At 41.6% G+C, this 18249-nt stretch overlaps 1 protein-coding gene across 5 annotated transcripts in view; it reads right to left on the bottom strand.

Annotated features, from left to right (window-relative positions):
* The window catches only part of FILIP1 (filamin A interacting protein 1), a 131737-nt gene that overhangs the window by 96551 nt on the left and 16937 nt on the right, over positions 1-18249 (bottom strand). The window lies entirely within an intron of this gene.

The following is an 18249-nucleotide window of genomic DNA, read 5'->3' as shown; positions in this document are numbered from 1 at the left end:
TAGCCAAGCATCCTCTGCTCCCCCCAGATGAAGACCCATAGGGCTCAGTGCTCTTTAAGCTCCGTTTTTGGATTGATTCCTATGGGGAAAGAGGAGAGAGGGAGAGATGGCAGGACAACCCCATAGCCAAGCATCCTCTGCTCCCCCCAGATGAAGACCCATAGGGCTCACTGTTCTTTTAAAACTCCGTTTTTGGATTGATTCCTATGGGGAAGGGAGGTGAGGGATTTCAGTAAGCCGAGGGACTCAGGAGAGGCGAGCTCCATGGCCCAAGCCTCCCTTTTCCCTCTTTCCTGGGGGCAGCGCCTCTCCCGAGCCGTCCAACCTCTGAGTGGCGACGTCATCAGAAGACAGCCCACAAAACTTAATACAGCAAACCGTTCTGAGAACGGTTTCAAGAAAAAGGAATCGCAGTGCGGTAAACTGCCGTTCTGATCCCGTTCTGATCACGTTTTGATTTCTAATGCGGTAATATCCGTTCCAGGAACGTTTTCATCACGTGATGATATGGAACGTTCTCAGAACGCAGTGCGATAATCTTCAATGTGTGAGCCAATTGCCCTCAACAAGCTGGGCACTCATTTTACCGACCTATGAAAAGATGGAGGGCTGAGTGGACCCTGGAGCCCTACCTGGGACTGAACTCACAACCTTGTGGCTGTGGTACCGGCATTTAACCATTGTGCCACCAGGGCGCCTTGATTAGCTTCAAAATATTAACATTCACTTCAAAAGTAACAAGTTACAGTTACAGACACAAGATAATAGAGCCAGTGTGGCATAGTGGTCTGAGAGTTGGACTGCAACTCTGGAGACCAGGATTCAATTCCAAGCTCAGCCATGAAACCCACTTAGTGATGTTGAGCAAGTCTCAGCCTCAGGAAAAGGCAATGTCAAACCTCCTCTGAACAAATCTTACCAAGAAAACCCTTAGGGTCACCATAAGTCAAAAATGACTTGAAGGCACACAACACACACACACACACACACACACACACAAGTTGCTGTTACCGCTACAGTTTCAAAGGTAACTATTTTGGTACCATTTCCCCCCCCTCCCTAAAAATAACTAAGACAGTTTAGTTAAAAAGGAGATAAAACAGTTCCAGTTATACCTCAAAAGAAGTTAGACTATCCATTATTACCTTAAAGTTGAAATATAATTTAGTTGTACCTTAATTAGTATAAAGAAAGACTGTAATGAAGTGCAGGTAACTCATCAGTGTTTCAAAATTCTGAGTAAAACCCAGAAAGGGAGACCCACAACATCTGGAGGACCACAGATTCCCCAGCTGTGCAGTAGACTTGTCATTATTTCTCTTATTAGTGACATCATCACCATCTGATTTTGATCAGCAGAATTTGGATTTATGTTGTATTAACATTTCAATAAAGACATATGGCAAGATTATAAAAGTCATTGTATGACCTCAGAGATATTTGAAGTATTGTTGCCAATATGGGAATATTGTGAGATGGAAAATATTTTTTAAAAATCATGGCTCCATACAATTGATCCTTGGACAAAGTAATAACAAATAGTTCTAACACAAAAGCTTATATTCCCAAATCCAAAGATGTTGTAAAGTGTTGAGAATTATGCCAAGTTGAAATTGCTCTGAGAACAGGTCTTGCATTATAGCCATTCCTGTTCAACCAAAAAATCTACTGTGTATTCTCTTGAGTGCTTACATGATGGTTCACAACAGAACTTCTGGAATGTATCTGTGAGACATATGCCTTTTCTTTTACAGGAAGGGTAAATTTTTCTACTGTTTCTTCCATTATTAATAAAGGCACGTTAACAAGAGATGTTGACCTTCTCCAAGTACAGTCTCATGCAGCAGTGACCTTATGCATATCCTGACATTGTCCCAGTTTCTTTGTATACAGAAAAGTGCTAAGGAGTGCACCATCTGGTGTGCTTAGCAATGCATCCACATGCACAATCTATTCAATCTGTTTTGGGTTTCCATCTAGAATAAGGATCTGCACACAAAAGATACCTCCATCCTTTTCTCTCCCTTCACTGTATGGGAGTAAAACATACAATAAACCTTATAAAAAGTGATTAAGATGACCTCAGAGGTATACATGTCTGGGCTATTTGGCTTTTAAACTGTATTGATTACAGTAATTTAAATGTGCTTGTGAATTTTAAGGCTGCAGTACCATCTTCAGTCACTAGGTGGCAGAGGCCTTAACCAGCAGTTAATCTGAATCTAGGAGGATGTATATAAGAAATACTGTATAATTTTAAACTTGACACTGTTCTCCTGCTATGAACCAGACCTCTCCTCACAAACATGGAGTGAGCAAACCATTCTCTCAGTGGGCTGTTGGAGTACAGCATGTTAGAGGACATGCCAAGGGGAGCCAAAAGTCACTACTGTACTAAAACAGTACAGACACAATATTCCTATTTTTGACAGTTGTATAGATTGCACTTTTAGTGTTTGGTGTATTTAACTAGGGGTTCTTCCTACCCATGCAAAGCAGAATATTTTTGTTGTCTTCAAGTTAGGCGACAGTTCAAAAACCTTGAGTTAAAAATAATTTCTCCTCCACTGTCTCTGTCTCCACCATCCCCACTCACAACACACATAGTACTTCTATGATAATCAGTTAATCACACAACATTTAGTATATTACTTATCTATTTATAATAAAGCATAAAATTAATAACTTTGATTTAAAAACACAGAAATAAATATATATATTTTTAAACTGGAGAAATTTAGTGCAGGTGTGAATATCAAATCCATTTAAGCTTTTCTGTAATAAATATATAAAGCATCTTCACTTTTTTTTTAAATTTTCCATAACTAAGGTCCACTGACTAGAACCAAGTGCAAAACAGTATCTCAGGCAGACAGAGCCAAACTTAAAAAAGTGGTTTGGGTGCCAAAACTTTTCTGGCTGAAGATCAGAGTATAAATACAGTTATAAATAAATACAATTTCCCCTCCTCATTGGGTGAGCTGCATAACGAAATAGTAATTTACACGATGAACTTGCTGCAAACAAAATATCCTCTGTAGCAGAATCCCACACACATTTTGAGGCGCACATAATCCATAATCGGAAATTCACCTGGTGGCATGAATGCTGCAAAAGTAATTTCATGCAAAATTTCCTTCCTTTTCCCCCTTCCTTCCCCTTTGTGGTTAGGCAGACCTCTCACCCAGCCAATGTGAAGTGTTTGGCTTTTTAAAAATTACATCCTATAAAGGAATACTTGTTCTATTGATTTGTGTATATGGGTATGAATTATGGCTCTTGATAAAGCTAAATTGCCAACAAACTCTTCAGTGGGCTATAAGATCCACAAAATAGTCCCATAGGTTTGTCAGATCTTGTGGACCGCATATCGAATTTGGCGGAGAATCCCCCACCTAATCCCAACCTTCCTATAAATAATTTGTTTTACAAAACCATAAGTTTTCCCTGTGTTTTGCTTAGCCGAATCACGTCTCTGTGTGTGGATGAGTATGAGAATTCAAAGCCCATTGCTGCTGTTTGTCTCTGCATGGCTCTTTCTCTATGTGGGCCTCTGTTGCAATGATCTCCCCATCCCAATATGAAGTACCAGCCTATCTTTCCGACAACAGCCACAGACACCAAATATGGGAAAAGGAGAATGAGGGGAAAACATTCAGAACAACATCTGCCACAGGCCTGCATAGGTAAAAGAGAGCATCCAAAAGGCTACATGGTCAAGGCTACACCACTGTTGTTATTAGCTGCCCTCGAGTCGACCTCAATTCATGGCAACCCTGTGGATGAGACATCTCCAAGTCCCCTGTCCTCCACTGCTCTGCTTATATCTTGTAGAATCAGGCCTGTGTCCTCCCTGACTGAGTCTATCTATCGAGTATGTAATCTTCCTCTCTTCCTACTCCCTTTCACTTTTCCTAACATTATTGTCTTTTCCAATTATTCATGCCTTTTCATGATGCAGCCAAAGTACGACAGCCTCAATTTAATCATCTTGGCTTGAGATTTCAGGCTTGACCTGTTCAAGGACCCGTTTGTTTGAGTCTCTTTTATCTGAAATTCCAAAATCTGAACTATTCTAAAAACCAAGACTTTTTTTTCATGGGTGTCTGAGATAGTGGCATCTTTGCTTTCAGATGGTTGAATGTATGCAAACTTTGTTTTGTACACAAAATTATGAAAGGTGTCGGATTTACCTTAGGGTTGTCATAAATTGGAAACAACTTGAAGACACACAACAACAATAGGGAAAAGATGGGAAGACACACAACTTGGAATACCCCAAAGAACCTGGAATATTCTCACCCAGTTGGGAACAACTGTATGCCAGCAATGCTACCCACTTACAATGTAGACACAAAAAAACCAATGCTCAAGGGCCAGAATGGGGATCTTCATTGTTTGTTCATGCCATACGCACAGAAACAACACAAACATGGTGAAGGGAGTTCTGTAGTGTTGTCTGTCAGAGCATCAAGAAATCCCCAGAAATAAATTTGAATGGAATAATGGCAGAACAGGTTGTGGAGATGTGCGCTGATGGATAAACTGACACAACATACTAAAGTGATGAGAAATTCTTAAAGCCATGACACCAATAAAATATGGCAGCATTTTACCACTTTGATAAATGAAAAGAAGATCTCTCTCTTTCTTCAGCTCTCTGTTGAGCGCTATGTAAATCTATGTAAAATCATAGCTTGACTGCTAGAGGCTTTACAACAATATAGTTGTGGAGTGAGATGAGAGTTGGATGGCATACAGAAAGATGCAAATTGTGACACTGGCCAAACCTTCGGTGAACTTATAAAATGATATAGATCTGTTAGCCTTGATTAGGATTGCCATAATTCTCTTCCCAAAAAAAAGGACAAAAGTATACAGGACTGGATTGGGTGGTTTATCGACACCCTACCCCTCAAAAAACAAAACAAAACAAAACCCACACCATAATTTGATATTTAACATTGTTTATTATTGTTTATTTACATAGTGCCATCAATTTACTTTCTGGGATTTATGGTTTGTTATGACACACAAGCTTTCTGACAGAGAGGCTACACAGCTCACAAAACTACAGATCCTAGAATTCCATTGAGCCATGGGAGTTAAAGCGGTGTCAAACTGCATTATTGCTGCAGTGCAAATTAATCCTATAACTTGAATTTTAGCCACTTGGAAGGGAACTTAGCAAAGTTTTTTGTTTATTTTCACTCATATAGGGGTGGAGAGAAGCTTCAAGCAGCCTCCAGAGTAAAAGAGACTCCCTTCTACTCTTGCAGCAGTGTAACCACATACTTACCAGGTCACAACACAAGCCCTAAGCCCTCCTCTGTTTGGAGTCTCTGCTCACCTCCTTTCTTTTCCCTTCCTGCCTCTTAGGATCTGGGTCAGACATGTCTGCACAACACCATCCTCAAGGAAGGGACGATGTGTCTTCTCATGAGGTTTCAGTCCTACCTTGAGGAATCTGGGATCTGATGCTTCAGCTGGCCCATCCAGCTAGGACATTTTTCAGATCCTACAATCCGGGATTTTCCCAGTTTTCCGGGACAAATTGCAAGGTGTCAAAGCATGACATTTGACACTGAATCTGTGAGAATTTTTAACATGGGTCTCTTTGGTCCTAATCCAACAGTCTAGCACTCACAACCCATGCACCCACATTTGTACCCATTATAAGGAGATCCTAAGCGTATAAATTGAGAAAGGACTTATTTGCATCAATAATGAGAACTTCAGAAGTGACAAATGAACAGTGAAGAAAGTAGAGGTCTTTTTTCCTTTGTCAGTTCCCATAATTAAATATCAAGGCTGCTTATTTCAAACAAGCAAGTATGTAATAAAGGATGTCACTGGGAATTTACATTAGTCACATGCCACAGCTAATATGTGAAAACACTCTCCCAGGACAAGCCCTCAAGCTCTGTGTGCATAAAATGAACGATGACTGTGTGTGGCATGCTGAGCCATCAGTCACATAGTTTTAGTGTTTGTGATGATAATCTACTGATACATTCAGTCTATTGTCTGCTCTGAGGCCCTGCACCACCTTCTCTTCATGCATTTATAATTGTTAATTTGTACAAAGAAAGGTCTGGATGCTAGCATCTCACATTTCTGCTTAAGGAGAAAGCTAAGTAGACATAGATTGAATTTGGTCCTTTTGTTACCCGGCAAAAGAATTTGTTTTGGCAGCATACTGAAAATGTATCAAAACAGCTAGAGTTTGTTTTTCTTCCTGTAATTTTTTCATGACAGCATTTTAAAATATGTGCTTGTTTGACACATAGCTACAGTTAACTCCAATATCTTTTGGAATTTTATCCCTCAGAGCCATACATATGAAGAGATCCGTTTACGCTTGTACACAGAACATATTGTTTTAACTGAAAATACTAAATACGCGCACGGGGGGGTACTTCACATAAATTGCTTTTACAAGTTCATAGTTCACACAGTGGTGTGAATAGTTAAAGTTTGATGAAGTTACATTTTTTATGCTACAGCTCCCATATTCCCGAGCCATTGTGGTTAGTGGCCTAGTTACTGACACAGCCAGGATCAGTGTTATCTGTGGGATTCTGGGAGGTCACAGAAAAATAACTTTTCCCTGCTCTGGAACCTTACTTTCACACTGGTCCCCAGCTCCAGGGTTGTATTGTCCAAAACTGGGGTTAATAGACTGCCTCTTAGATACATGTTTAAAAACTGTTAAAGACCCTGTCTTCTTTCTGATTGTCTTGAACACCCAGTTGTTGTGAATAGTAAAGTACAGCAAAGTTGGTTATAGCTTGCACATTGCTTTAAATTGGCAGACCTACCAAAATGTAGTGTTGTTTAGATTACTGACCAAGATTCAGACACACCTGCTTCCTGGTTTCTCACACTGATGGTACCCTATTATTATTTTTATACTATACCTCCCTGAATCCCCCAGGGAATATGACTTCTGGGGGATTCTGGGTGTTATAGTAAAAAAAAAACCTGATCACTGTGAAGTGCTATTTCTTTAGGGCCGGTTTGGGCAACTGCAGCAGGTCTAGGAGCCACTTTGATGTTGTGGGACCCTCCAAGGGCCACATGGACTACCCAAAAATAATCCATGTAGTTTACTGATTAAAAAATTCAAAGCAATTGGAAGTCCACATCTGTTTCTCAAAAACAAATATTTATTATTGGGAATGACTTGAAGATGTACAACAACAACAACAACAACAACAACAACAACAGGGTTCTGAAGGTGTCAAGGGCCATGAAAATATCTTTGGGGCGTCCTACCTCTTCTCTAGGTACCAGACATCATGTAAAGAGAGCAGCACACTCAGTGACGAAAGTGCATCACATGCAGTATGTAAGAATTTGAGTTGCGGAATTAAACACTTAGAAGCAAAGCATAGGGCTTGAAGGCAGGGTCTGAATTGTGGTTTGTTGAGATGGATCTGTCAGCTGTAGCTGTCAGCAGCAGTGTTGAGGAATTAGCAGCTGCTTCATACCACCGGTAGGGGAACGGAACAAACTGAGGTCCAAAATAGATTGGGGGGGGTCAGACAGTGTTTACTTCTCATGAATCCTACTCAGGCCCGTTCTTTTCACTCTTCCTTCCCCTGGGTGATAGTATCACTACTAACTAAATGGCAAACAGAGGGACACAAGCCATATTGATGCTTAAAATACAGATTAACCTGGAATATAAAGTGACAACCTGACTAACGGCAATTGACAAATTGTAGTCACACATCAGAGACATAAGAGTTTATCCCATGAATATCCTGGAAAAACTATGTAATTACACTAAACAATTTTACAGGACCTCGCACAAAACCCACCATTAAAGTGGTCACAAAGAAGCATTAATACACATCTTTTTACTTTCGGGATTTCAGCGACAATGCATTTCCGATATCACTTTATTTGCACAATTGTGTGTGATAATCATTCATGCAATTACGTACCACTTTCGCTTTATTTGTGGGATGCTTTAAATGTGCTTTAATCTCCCTTTCATGCTTAAATTAGCCCCAGTGTGATAAACTCCATAGCTGTGTTAGTCTGGAAAATATCAGTTTGCAAAGGGATCTTGTTGCACTGTTGAGACTAAAGTTGCGAAAAGAGTTGTAGCATAAGTTTTGGGAGGTCTAGTCTACTTCTTCAGGTGCAAAGGTGCTACAAGATCCCTTTGCATACTGTAGTTAGAAATGTTATAGTCCAGTGCTGGATAGGTTTAGTTGGAAGTAATTCTTGCCCAACTGATAGATCTTCAGAAGAATCCCTTCTTCCAATCCCACCACCTCCACAGGCACTGTTAGTGGATACATGCAATACAGCCTTCTCAGAGGTTGCCCCAAGGCTCTGGAACTCCCTTCCTAGGAAGTCTAAGATGCCCCCCTCCCTGCTGCTGTCCTTTGGCAGGCAAAGACTTTCATATCCTCCAACTGTCCTCCTTTGGCAGAGGACAGTTTGGATTAATCATCCACTTTCCCACTTTTAGACCTGCTTTTAAAACACCCACTTCTCTCTCTTCCTACCACTTTCCCCCTTTGTCTTCAGCGTACTTCAATTCTGCAAACTGATTTCAAAGTACAAAAGCAGTTTACTTTTGTTTACAACAGTTTACAAAGTACAAAAGTATTCAGTTTACTCAACGGAGAGGAAAGGGCAGAGCAGGACTGGGCAGGATCTTGTCCTTCTCGGTAGGCTCAGGCAAAAGCAAAGCGCTGCAGCCTTTCCTACCTTGTGTGTTGTTCCTCATTCATAACTTTTGCTGTTTTGCTATATTCAGAAATTACTTGGCCAGATGGGTCCTCATTTTCATCTGTGACATGTGGGAGGGTTTGGATGTGTGTGTGTGTGTGTGTGTGAGAGAGAGAGAGAGAGAGAGAGAGTAGCTTTTGAGAACTGAAGGTTATTAAAGATAGGACTTTTATGACTATTTTGATTGCACGGTTCTATAAACTGCTTTTAAACATTTGAACTGTATATTTTAGACTAAGTGTTGTTAATAGTTTACTTGAAAGCCAGAATGGTTTGAGCATTGGACTACAGCTCTGGAGACCATGGTTCAAATCCCCTCTCAGCTATGGAAACCCACTGGGTGACCTTGGGCACGTTGCACTCTCTCAGCCTTAGAGGAATATAAAGGTATAATTCCTGAACTAATCTTGCCAAGGAAACACCACAATCAGTTCACCCTAGATTCTCCATAGGTTTGAAATGATTTGAATTCACACAATAATCGTTTACTTCCATTTTCTTTTTGTATGATTTAATTTAATCAGGAATTAGGACTGATTCTAACCCTCCTGGGTCCCCAGTCTGGCTCTCAGACAGTCACACCCTCTTCCCCATGACAGTATCATTTGGTTTCCTGGATATATTTCCATTCCCTCCTAAAACTAGTTACTAGCAGTAAAACCTTTATTTTGAAATATTTTGCATTTGGGCTCTCCCACCACTGGAATGTGGGCTCCATTAACTTCGCTGAGTGACTGTGGATTTGACCCATAGATTGAAAGAGGTTCCATACTCTTGTTCAAAAAGAGCTGGTGTGGATCTACAAATGTCTTGTACGAGAAGAAAACAGTTCTATCTCTGCTAAATAACACAACTGAATTCCTTCTATTGCCCCTCTTCTTGCTAAAGTCTCCCCACCACAAACCACGCCATTCCAGAGTGCCTGTTTTCAACCTACAAATCAATAGTCAGCCCTCCAGATCCACAGACTTTTATCCACGGATTTAAGCATCCACAGCTTCAAAATATTTTTTAAAATATTTTTGTTGTTAACTGCCGTCAAGTTGATCTCGACTCATGGTGACCCTGTGGATGAGACATCTCCAAGATTCCCTATCCTCCACTGCTCTGCTAGGTTTTGAAATTCATGCCTGTGATCTCCTTAACAGAGTCCACCCACCTAGCATGTGGCCTTCCCCTCTTTCTACTTTCCTCCACTTTTCCCAGTATCATTGTTTTTTCCCCAAAGGGTCATCCCTTCTCATGATGTGACCAAAGTACAACAGTCTCAGTTGACTCATCTTGGCTTCCAGGGAGATTTCATACATTTCAAAATGGAGACCTTGTTTTGCCATTTTATATATAGAGACACTTTTTTACTATGCCATTGTATTTAGTGGGACTTGAGCACCACAGATGTTGGTGTCCTCAGGGGGTCCTGGAACCAAACCCAAGCAGACACCAAGGGCCCACTGTACTTTGAGGTGGGTGGTGTAAGTAAGGGATGTAATGGACGTATGCTTATATACCTATTTGTGCTGGTGGAGTTCTTCTCAATTTTCTTTGTATCAAACAGTTTCTGCTCTGGAGCCAGAATGTACCTTTTGCAGCAATTGTACAGAGAAGGTAAGGGAAAGATGCTTACAGTAAGGGTTCAGATGAATTTGGAGAGACTACAGTGGAGTACATCCAAAATATCTCACAGTGATTTGGGTTTTTGTCATTTGAACAAACACTTCTCCAGTATCAATTTTTTCTCCATACCCATGATCACTAGAGCTACATTTTCCCCACTGGATGTTGTTGGACTTCCCTAACCATTGGCTATGCTAATTTAGCTGATGGAAATTGTAGTCTGAGAATATCTGGGGATCCAGATTAAAAACGTTGATCTGGAGTCTTGGCTTTAAAAAACAAAACAGAATCCTCTTTCCCTCCAGAGCCTGAAACACACAAGTTTCTACAACCTCCAGCTTGAAATGGAAAATTGTATCTAAACATTTTGTTGCTAGGGCTAGCACTCCTTGTGAAGCACGCTGTTACTTCCCTGAAGAAAACATCTTGCATAAACAACAGTTATGAAGGAGGTAACAAGAACACCATGCAAGCAATATTGCCAGGTATGCAAAAGAGACTCCTACCTGCAGGACCTACAAAACTTTGAACAGAGGAAGAAGGTTGGTTACCTTTGAAGATGAAGAGGTTATACATTTGTTGTCCCAGTAGTTGCAAATCTCCAAATAAATTAGTATTGCTGTGTTTCCTCAAACACTCAGGTTGCTGCGCTGAAACACTATCACGCTCATTGACCACTTATTTCTCAGAGTCAGCCTACATCTCACTCTGTTACTGGAATTCAGGATGTTAAAAAGTCTAAATGCATTTTTTAAAAAAGCAGCAGGAGAAAATGTGAATGGGGAAAAAAAAGACTTTAGTCGCCTTGCTTCTCCTCTGATTCATTTATGTGTGGGAAATGACCTTATTTTCACAAAGATCTCATCTGTAAACAAGGCAAGTTGGCAGCTGTTTATAAGGGTGATGTCAGTTGTCTACTGGTTTCAATCACATAGTTGTTTGTTTTACATATTTCTCTTTTCTTTTTCTGAGGAGGGAAAAATATCCACCCTAATATGTTTGATAAGCTATAATTGCAACTACTGAAGGAGCAAGCCTGTGACACCACCCACAGGCAACAAGACTACACAAAATGCCACAGTAGACAACGACTTCACTGGGAATTACCAGCATTGCTATCCTTGCATGTTTTTAAAGCAGTGGTTCTCAAATGGTGGGGTGGTGGGACCCTCTGATCCTTCCTCCTCCCTCACTTCTCAAACTTTTTACGTGTAACATTTACACATGCATTGAGTTAAATACTTAATTTACTTATATAAAACTATTCTAATTTGAACAATGTTATTGCCTTATAAAATGTTAAAATATGAGTATACATGAATGTGCAAATGAAACTACACACACTAAATAAACAATATATTTTTATTCGTATACTACAGTGGGCCCTTGGTATCCACTGGGGTTTGGTTCCAGGGCCAATCATCCCCTGTGGATTCCAAAACCCATGGGTGCTAATGTCCCACTGAAGACTAAATGGGGTCCTTAGTATTAAATAGCAAAATCAAGGTTGACTTTTTAGAAATTATACATTTTTAAAAATATTTCAAGCCATGGATGGTTGAATCCATGGATAAAGAATCTGTGGATATGGAGGGCTAACTATACATCATGGAGGGTGGCACATTGTCTGCATATAAATATAAAGGGGGTCCCAAGAGTTTGAATTAGGGTACCCAAGTACCATTGCTTTAAAGGCTTAGGCTCTTAACAAAGTTATTTTCTTCGACCTATGATTAAGTCCCTGATACCTGTATGTGTAACAAAACTTTCTTTCTCATGGCCTATGCAGTAGTTTGGCTAATAAATCTTTAGTTATGCAGCAGTTGGGCTAATAAACTTACACTGCAGAATTAATGCAGTTATACACTAGACTTTATCACACAAGAGAAAATAAGGGGGAAAGCGGATGTTTAAATGGACATTATTTTGTGAAAATGATGTGATAGCATTGAAGATTTTCACATAAATTGTGATTAAACAGGACTTATCCTGGCAATAACCAGGTAATAGCCAGCAAAAAATCATTCACGAGATTTCCCAGTGAATGATTTGTTGCAGGTTATTACCTGGTTATTGCTGGGATAAGTTCTGATTAATTGAGACGTTGTGTGAAAATCTTCAATGCGATCACACGATTGTCAAAGGATAATGTCCATTTAAACCCCAATTTTCCCCATTTGATGAAGTCCACTGCTTTAACTGCCATGGCTAAATGCTATGGAATCCTGGGATTTGCAGTTTTGTGAGATATTTAGCCTTCTCTGTCAGAGAGCTCTAGTGCCACAACAAACTACATATCCCAGGATTCCATAGGATGGAGCCATGACAGTTAAAGCATTATCAAACTGCATTAATTATGCAATGTGGCAGCAGCCCCTGAAAAAATTATTTCCAAGATCTTTCAAGAATTTATCTTTTTTTGTTTTTGTTTGTTTGTTTTATTTTTAAAAGACCTGGCTGAATATAATATCTATCTCTATAGGACAAATCTTTAGAAGAGCAGAGTTTACCCCAACAGGGAAAGCAACAGATTAGCCCAGGGGTCGGCAACCTCCGGCCCATGGGCCGGATCCGGCCCACGGGCGCCTTTCCACTGGCCCCCTGTCCCTCCTGCCGCTGAAATTGCCGCCGATTTCGGCGGCTTTGGCCGCCATTTTGTCCTTCAAAATGGCGGCACCCATTAAGAGGCCCACTGCGGCCTCCGGAGCCCTGAAACGGGGCTCCAGGAGCCGCACTGGAGCTCTGGGAGGCCCGTTGCCGTCGCTGGGGCCCTCAGGAGGGCTCGACTGCGGCAGCGGGCCCTGGGAGGCCAGTTGCCGTCCACTGGGGCCCTCCAGGGGGCTCCTGTGATGGCAGCGGGCCTCCCAGAGGCCGTTGCCTTCACTGGGGTCCTCTAGGAGGGCTCGCGGCGGCGTCAGCGGGCCCCCCAGAGGCCGTTGCCTTCGCTGGGTCCTCCAGGAGGGCTCCGACGGCGGCAGCCGGCCCCTGGGAGGCCAGTTGCCATCGCTGGGGGCCCTCCAGGAGGGCTCCGGCGGCGGCAGTGGGCCCCTGTGAGGCCAGTTGCTGTCCCTTGGGCCCTCCAGGAGGGCTCCTGCGACGGCAGCGGGCCTCCCAGAGGCCTGTTACCTTCGCTAGGGTCCTCCAGGAGGTCTCTGCGGTGGCAGCGGGCCCCTGGCATCAGGGGCCAGCAAAGACGGGGAAGCCTCCAGCACTGGCGGTCCCCGCCGGCTCTTTCCGGCCTCTGACAGGGCCTGGGGCCCCCGTCGGGGCCGGCAAAAAGGGGTGGCCTGGCCCCTGGGGGTGGAAGGTTCGCCCCGGGGGTGGAAGCTCCACCCCCCGCTTCGGCCCCCCCAGTTGTCTGAGGGACAGCAACCCAGCCCCGGCTCAAAAAAGGTTGCCTTCCCCTGGTAGCCCTTCAAGTGGTTTCTCAGCTCTAGTGACGTTTCCAATCCTGTTCAGATTTGTGCAGGTTATCCTCACAACAAAGGAGTTTATCAGACGCGAGGTTGTGGACCCTCAATTCCGCTAAGGAAGTGAAACAAACATTGCGCAATGACTGTAAACGTGATGTCCTACCACACTGCTTGCTTTTCCGTCCATCTCTCCCGTAACATTATGTTAGCGCTACAATTGCGCAAAAGTTGCGATTTGTGTGATGCAAAACCATGCATAGCGGAACTTTTTACTACACCAGCGCCTTCATTTTATCTTGAACATTTCGCATCAACATATTTGCGCATGCTCCTTGGAGGTTTTGGTGGCATCCTGACCTTTGTGCTTCCGGAGGGGAGAGGGGAAAGGGGAGAAGCCCCTTCCAGTTTCTGTTTCATGCGGGGCAGAAGAATTGGGCTGGAATGGATGACCCCTAGGGCCCCTTCAATTTAGCCTCCTCGGAGTTCAGCGGGGAAGAAGAGGGGCTGGAATGGATGACCCCTAGGGGCCCTTCAATTCCTAGCCTCCCCGGAGTTCATGCAGGGCAGAAGAATGGGGCTGGAATGGTGACCCCTAGGGCCCCTTCAATTTCTAGCCTCCATGGAGTTCATGCGGGGCAGAAGAATGGGGCTGGAATGGATTATCCCTAGGGGACCCTTCAATTTCTAGCCTCGGGTGTCTTGCAGGCAGAGGAATGGGACTGGAATGGATGACCCTTTGGGTCCCTTAAATTTGCAGCCACCTAGGTGTTAATGCAGGACAGGCAACCTCCCCTCCCCCGGGGTTGTCCTGAAAAGGAAGGCCACTGGAAGGGAATGGGGTGAAAAAGCAGCCCAGCATCATGGGGACTTTGCAATCAGTAACTTTTGCGTTGCGTTGCATTGCGGTATCACAACCAACCATTTCGCAACACATTCGCAAGGATAACGGGAGACAAAGGCCTGACTTCCCTTTTCCCCCCGTAATGCTCAAAAAGGGGAGGAATGACACTAAAACTACGAGCGTTGCGCAACAGTCTCCATAGAAATGAATAGCGTCTGGAAGACATCGCGCTTTCACGTTATTGTGCATGTTGGTGACGCTAACATTGCTGATAGAGCAGAAAAATTGCAAAAAATCGCGTCTGATAAACTCCCAAAGTTTTTGTTGTTGTTTTGTTTTGTTTTTGCATTTCTGGCTCTGCAGTCACTTAAAAGTAAAATGCACATTAGGTAGTATCATTATTCATTAAAAAGGCTTCTGTTTCACTTTCACATTTAAAGCAATCACAAGTGATGGATTCCCAGCTTCAAAAGCATTCTTCACACCACCACCCACAAAACCTGGCATGGCCAGTCCAGCGTTTTCCATCAGACCTCCCTCTAATTGTGTAGATCTCATGATTGGGCTGAGTCAATTTTCAGTTTGTCTCGGAGAAGAGGTGAAAATTATTCCTGCCCAATCCAACTGGCTCCACACTGGAGAATCAAATTACTGCTCTGCCACATGGCCAGCTGTAGTGCTCTGAACATTCAGTACAGTCGACCCCCGGTTCGAAATTAATGTTCCGCGCCATTTTCGTAACCCGGAGTCTTCGTTAGCGCTAGGGCTTTCAGTCTCTGCACTGGAAATTCATCTAGACAGTCTTCTCTTCTGGGACGCTGGTGATGTACTCTTTATTTCAACAGCCTTTTTTAATTATTTGAATGATGCTACCACTTATTTCTAAGAAAGCTAGCTGACGTAGTGCTTTGAATGCTGGAATATGACGCTGGAGACCGGCTTGATTCCCAGCTCAGTCATGGAAACCCTGTAGGTGGCCTTGGGCAAGTCACTCTCTCAGCCTCAGGGAAAGGCAATGACAAACCTCCAATGCATCCCACAAAAAAAAAACCCCATCATCGGTTCACCTTGGGTCACCATAAATTGGAAATTACTTGAAAGCACACCAACCATCACCACCACCACTTGTTTCTACTACTGAAGAAATATTGCAAAGTCTAATGTTTTCACGGCCGGCATCCATAGTTTTTGTAGGTTTTTCAGGCTATGAGGCTGTGTTCTGAAAGAGTTTTCCTGACATTTCACCAGCAACTGTGGTGGCATCTTCAGGGAATGTGGCATGGAAGAGAGTGGGGTATATATACTGTTGGTTGAGAAGAAGCAATTTACATGTTAATCTGTGTACTGTCCTGTTGTTGAATGGCAAGGCCTTAGGATGTCTATTTATTTAATGATGCATTGTCTGCTGGAAAACCCTCCCCCCTCACCCTGGGGGTTTTCATTTGCATTTGCTGGGTCTTGATTTTGGTGTTTTTCAGGACTGGTAGCTAAACCTTGTTTACTTTAAGGGTTTCTTCTTTCCTGTTGAAATTGTCCATGTTTTTGTGGATTTCAGTGGCTTCCCTGTGCATTCTGACCTGATAGATGTTGGCATGGTCCAGAATTTCAGTGTTTTCTTTTCTTTTTTTCCAACTCATCATACAAAAAAAAACAGAAATGAATCTACAAATATCAACATATAATAGCGACTTTCACAAAACATAGTAAAGGCGATCTCTGCATTGAGCCGGCTTGTATTTGTCCAATTACAGAGTAGTTAATCTTTTTAAATTGACATCTATTTACATTTGTTCTATTTACATTTTGTTCTCATTAATTTTTAACCATATATCTTCTCTTTCACTTCTCTACTGTTAACATATCCATAAATCTTCTTTAATATCAAAAGATTTTTCACAATATCTTATTACTGGATTCCATTCTTGTTTCCAATCCTCCTCTGGTCTACTATTTAACAATCTTGTAAGCCTGTCCATTTCTTTCATTTCTTGTATTTTAAATCTCCAATTTTCTATACTCAGAGGTTTATTACTCTTCCAGTTTTGTGCGATAATTAGTCTCGCTGCCGTTATCAAGTATAGAAGCACTCTCCAGTACTTCTTTTCTGTTTCTTTATCAATATCGGTCAACATATTCAACAAATATAATTCCGGTGAAAAATCAATCTTACAACTAAAAATCGTTTGCATTTCTAAATGGATTTTGTGCCAGAATTCACTAATCTTTTTACAGGCCCACCACATATGAAATAACGATCCCTTTTTTTTGGTTGCATCTCCAACATTTGAGTTCGCTTAATTTATAAATTCTTTTGATCTTTACAGGAGTAAGGTACCACCTATTTATAATTTTGAAGTAGTTTTCTTTTAGAGCTTGCGAGGCGGTAAACCTATTCGTTTTTACCCAGGATTTTTGCCAAGCTTCGTATGCAATTGGGCGTCCAAAATCTTGCGCCCAACGTACCATATTGCTTTTTATAACTTCTTCCTCCAAGGCTCTTTTCAAAAGTAAATTGTAAAATTTATTTATTTTCTTTTTTTTCGTTTTTCCACCATATTACGTCTAATTCATTTATTACTGTATCAATCCCGTATTCCTTGTCATCTTTCTTATATTTTGCTTTTATTTGTGCATATTTGAACCAATCTATTTTAGCACCTTCTTCCACCAATTCCTTCCACTCCTTTAGTCTTATCTTCCCCTTGCTCTCTATTTTGATCAAATCGTTATACGTCACCCATTTTTCCTTTTGGTTCCACATACTGTATATCTAAATGCCTCTTGGCTTGATATCCACATTGGCAATTTCCTATAAAACATTGTCTTTATTTTAACCCATGTGTAAAAAAGTGCTTTCCTAATGGGGTGATCTAAGAAGCCCTTTATTATTTTCTGATCCTTACAAAACACGTATAAATGCCAACCATGTTTTAAGTCATTTCCTTCAAGGTTCAAAAGATCTCTATTGTCTAGCTTTACCCAATCCTGAATCCAACATAATTTGGCAGCCCATATATATAATTTTATATCTGGTAATGCATTACCCCCTCTATCCTTACTATCTTTTAATACATCCCACTTCACCTTTGCTTTCCTCCCACTCCAAACAAACTTTTTTAGTTCCTTTTCCCAACTTTTGATTATTTCTTCTTTGCAGATGATTGGCAGATTGTAGAATAGAAATAGAAGTTTGGGAAGCACTGCCATTTTGATGAGAGCAATTCTCCCTAAGATCAATAGATTCAGTTTGTTCCATTTAATAAGATCATGTCTTATTTCTTCCCATTTTCCTTTATAATTATTTTCATATAAGTTCAGATTATTATTTGCTAACCATATTCCTAAGTATTTTACCCTCTTGGCAGTTTTACAACCTGTTTTTTTTTTTCCTAATCTTTCTTCTTCTTCTTTCCAAATGTTCATAGTTATTAATTTAGTTTTTTCTTTATTAATTTTCAGTCCAGCAAAACTTCCAAACAGAATTTCAGTGTTTTCAAACAGCATTTTATGCCCAGGATGGTTTATAACATGTTCTGCTACTGCTGATTTTTCAGGCTGACCCAGTCTGCAGTGTCTCTTGGTTTCCTTGATTCATGTTTGAACACTGTGGGGATTATCACATGGAGGCTT

The sequence above is a fragment of the Sceloporus undulatus genome, chromosome 1 (assembly GCF_019175285.1).
Source record: "Sceloporus undulatus isolate JIND9_A2432 ecotype Alabama chromosome 1, SceUnd_v1.1, whole genome shotgun sequence".
Classification (NCBI taxonomy): Eukaryota; Metazoa; Chordata; class Lepidosauria; order Squamata; family Phrynosomatidae; genus Sceloporus; species Sceloporus undulatus.
Note: the sequence above shows the minus strand (reverse complement) of the source record. Positions and strands in the feature narration are given on the sequence as shown.